The sequence below is a fragment of the Sarcophilus harrisii genome, chromosome 1, assembly GCF_902635505.1.
Source record: "Sarcophilus harrisii chromosome 1, mSarHar1.11, whole genome shotgun sequence".
In the NCBI taxonomy this organism is placed as follows: domain Eukaryota; kingdom Metazoa; phylum Chordata; class Mammalia; order Dasyuromorphia; family Dasyuridae; genus Sarcophilus; species Sarcophilus harrisii.
Genome location: NC_045426.1, coordinates 627,359,897 through 627,364,034, shown reverse-complemented (window position 1 = coordinate 627,364,034; position 4,138 = coordinate 627,359,897). Strand labels below are relative to the sequence as shown.

General features: G+C 34.1%; 1 pseudogene; it reads right to left on the bottom strand.

The window, feature by feature from the left end:
* Positions 1 to 2,583: 2,583 nt before the first annotated feature.
* LOC100929383 lies at positions 2,584 to 3,328 on the bottom strand (annotated as a pseudogene).
* Positions 3,329 to 4,138: the final 810 nt, after the last annotated feature.

Sequence of the window (4,138 nt, the reverse complement as noted above, 5' to 3'; positions counted from 1 at the left end):
TTAAGATAATGGTAATTCCAATGGACTGATGTTAAAACATTATGTATATATGTATTATATATGCCTGTGTGTATATGTGTGTACATATATGTGCATGTGTATATACATGTATACATATGTGTATATATGTGCATCTGTTGAGTGAAAGACTAACTCATTGAAATGTCAGAAAGTTCTCCAGTTAGCAACTCAAAGTTTAATTTTCATGGTTTAAATCCTTACAGATGTACCATAAAGCTGGATGCTTGTATGCATCTCTATGATGAAATTATCTCTGCAGGGATCACTTGTATATCTCACTTTTAAAAGAATTTAAGCCAAGAGGATAAAAGTATGAATACCTATATATGATTATGGAATGAAAATGGTACTCACAAGAATGTTGATTATTTCCGAAGGAAATTCACCAGAGGTGAAGGAGAATTAGGTCTTCTATATGTAATCTACAGTAAGAACTTTTATTGTGTTTTGTTTTTATTTTTGTTTTGGGAGGTCTTGGGATTTTATTTTTATTTTTTACATTTTTAGGGTAAAGTAAAAACTGTTACAGTTAAAATGCAGTGTTAACCTCAATACTTTTAAAGGATGTGAATGAAGAACTTTTAACTACCTGTGTGGAACAAACATAAGCCAGCAATCTTCAAAAGGTTTTCTACAAATAAGTCTGGATAGGGACAACAAAAGCTAAAGAAAGAATAATTTAGGGTAGTCACCTTCGAGTTTGAACACAGTTCTTGTAAGTCAAAGCTTGAATTATCATGCATGATGGAGGTAATGCCCTCTGTCTTTCTTCATCTCTCTTTGTTGATGTCAGTCTGTCTTTAAGTCTGCCTGCTTTTTCTAATTCTCTCCCTGTCTCTCTGTCTCTTTGTGTATTTCTGTCTTTTTGCCTCTTTCTCATGTGCTTTCCAGATCTAACCTTTTATAGGCAATGATAAAGTCTATGATTTGAAGTCTATTACAGATCTAATATTCTATATTCTATAATCATAACCTAACACTTTTCTCTCATTCATTGCCCACTTATTTATCAAAGTTTTCAACTCATCACATTCTCAAAAAAATCAATTAGAAATTAAGATCTACTATATTATATATTGGATGTGGACCATTAAGATACAGATTATATATTGAGATGTAACTTTTAGGTTTTTAATATATGTACAACATTCAATCTCAAAACAAGTTCATCTCAAGGCTTAAAACTAACTTTATAGTATCTCCTTGCAACCCTCCAAGGACAGCCAACTCTCTCTCTTTTAGGAAATCAAAACCCTTCCTATGCCTCAGGAGTACATGAAGACTAATCTCTTTTCACACCTCTGATAATCCAAACTTCCTGTTTTCTTTTCCTTGAATATCACATTCACAATCTTACTAAATTGAGAAACTGTTTAACAATTCCAAATTCTTCCTGTATCCTATGAATTTCCTTCATCTGCTTTCTGTGCTATTCCTAGGTATATTTTCTCATTCATAATTCTTCCTATATTCCCCAACTTGGGACAGCTATAGCCTCTGTAATGCTCTATTTTCGTTTTGGACATCACTAAGTGATAACAATTTACATTTACAATACAACTATGTATTCATTAAATAGCTATTGCCCATTATAAAGAAAAAGGGAGAGGAAAACAATTTTAAAAAACCCTATATACTTGGGAAGAGGGGTTAGATATCACATTCTTGTTTCTTGCTTACTTTCCCCTAGTTGTTTCCTCCTTTCCTTTGGGACTTTCGTAACCTTTCTCCCTAACCTTCATACATTTTTCCTTTCTTTCTTTCCTCTCTTTTCTTTTCTTTTCTTTCTTTTCTTTTTTTTTTTTTTTTTTTTTTTTTTTTTTTTTTTTTTTTTTTTTTTTTGGAAGCTTATTGATATCTTTAGTTTTTATATCAACCATTTGGGGGATAAATCTTCTCCCCATCCAACAACTAGAGTGGATCTTCTCAGGTTACAAAGAAAAGCAATCAAGTAATACTAACCAATATATCTAAATCTTCTAACAATTTATGCAATATTCATACATAGAATACTCTAATGCAAGGAAAGAAGAAAAAGACATTTGCAGCTTGTTTGAGTTCTCTTTATGAGACTGAGTTAAGCTATTTCCTGTTTTGTTTATAATGTAAGGCCAGAGAAGCTGAGGCAAGATAGAGATTAGAGAGTTTTTAATATTTTATCTGAGAGGGAGAGATTGTGCTGGGGGCATGTTGCCCCCAAGGCTGATGTCTCAAAGCATCCAGCATGTGAGTTCTCATTGACATATATATGGCTCTCAACTCTGGTAGACAAAGGGGGGTGGAGTCCAAACTCTGGTGAACAGGAATCTCTAGGCAAAATCTGGTTCTGACAGGTTGGGGATAGGACCATAAATTCTTACAAATGGGAGGATGTAGAAGGTGTCCAACTAGAGCCAGGAAGTCTGAAATTTAGGGAAACTGAGGCAGGACAATTTAGGGAAACTGAGGCAGGACCATAAAAAGGAGCTGTGGCACAACAATTTGTGTATTTTATACTTTTGCAGGGTAATCTTTTTTTTTTTTTGAATTGCATTGTAATATCTTATATTCTTTACAAATCATTTAGCCAGTGATGTTTAGCTTCCAAGCTCTTGTGTATTTAGCAATTATAAGGTGGATACCCTTTCCTAGGGGAAAAGAGATCCAAGGCTTATTATTACCTTTGCCAGTAACAAAAATATTTGAGATCCAAATGGCAAAACTATCATTTTTGACATTTTTTACATGGACAATATCCAAAGAGCCAGAATGTTCATGATTATATCAATTAAATCCAAGTTAGCCACACTGGTCACCATACACAGATTAGTAGCATAGAACTTGATATCAGTGATTTTCCCAGCTTCTAAACCAATTTGAATAGTGTCACTTAACTTTGATGAGAGGTCCTGGCTAATGGATCCATCAGGGGTCACAAGATGGGAAAGCCATTTGTACCCATATTTTTCTTACTTTGCCCAATTTATACTTAACTGTGATACTATGAACAGCAAAGTATACCTTTGTGTCATAAACCAGACAGAAATGTTCACCTGTCTTCTCATAGCCAATGGCACCCGTAAAGCCAGCAGGGTATGTGATATCAGTGTAGACCTTGCCATCAATTTTGAGTTGCTTTTTGCAGAGTTTCCTTACTTTCTCTCTAATCAGAACACACTTGAATCTTTTTCTCAGGAAGATGATGAGTGGGAAGCTCTAAGCTTTTGGATAGCTGTGGATGACCTTGGACAAAAACTTTTGTTAATTTATCCAGCACCCAATGCTTTGGAGCTGCTACATGCTTCAGATGCTTCTTGGGAAGAATCATGGCTATACTCTGCTCAAAGTGAGAAATCTGTGGGAAATCTATTTAGTTATAGAGGCAGAAGCTCCATCTACAATACAAGAGACCACGTGCCCCCCAGAAACTCAGAGCTCCCAGAAATTTTTCTTATCCTTCCTTTCTCTTAGCACCTTGATCTGACTTCAAAGTGGAATGTTAAATGAGGTACTTCCAGGTTATATGACCAATAGTATAAAGGATTAGAAATTTTTCTCTGGACCTCCCAAATTCTCATAATTCTTCTAAATAAGAATTATGAACAAAGATAGGGTAATCGTCTCTGCAGGCCAAAGCACCAAGAAATATAATAAGATAACCACATCATGAACAAAAGAAATCCTTCATGCTTACTGTGTGTATCCCATAGCACTCTTTTTCCCACCACCCTCAATCTCTAGAAAATCCTAAGGAATCAGCAGTTATACTAATGAAGATAAAAGCTTTAGCAAAGTTTCAGGATACAAAATGCACCTAAAAAAATCAATAACATTTCTATGTAATAATAACAAAAATAAGTTACAATGATAGAGAAGGAAATCCCAATGCAAGAAACTGCATACTGCATGCAATATTTAAAGACCAACCCACCAAAGCATAAAATATTTATATGGATTTAATGATAAATACTTTTAAAAGAAATAAAAAAATAAATGATAGACCATATCAATATAATAAATATGACAGTACTACCAAAGTTAATTCACAATTTTAATTCTTTCTCAATCACACTATCTTTTCAGGAATCATTTTCCTAAGAGAGCTTTAGTACCTTCTTTCCCACTTGGCCAGTTTTGC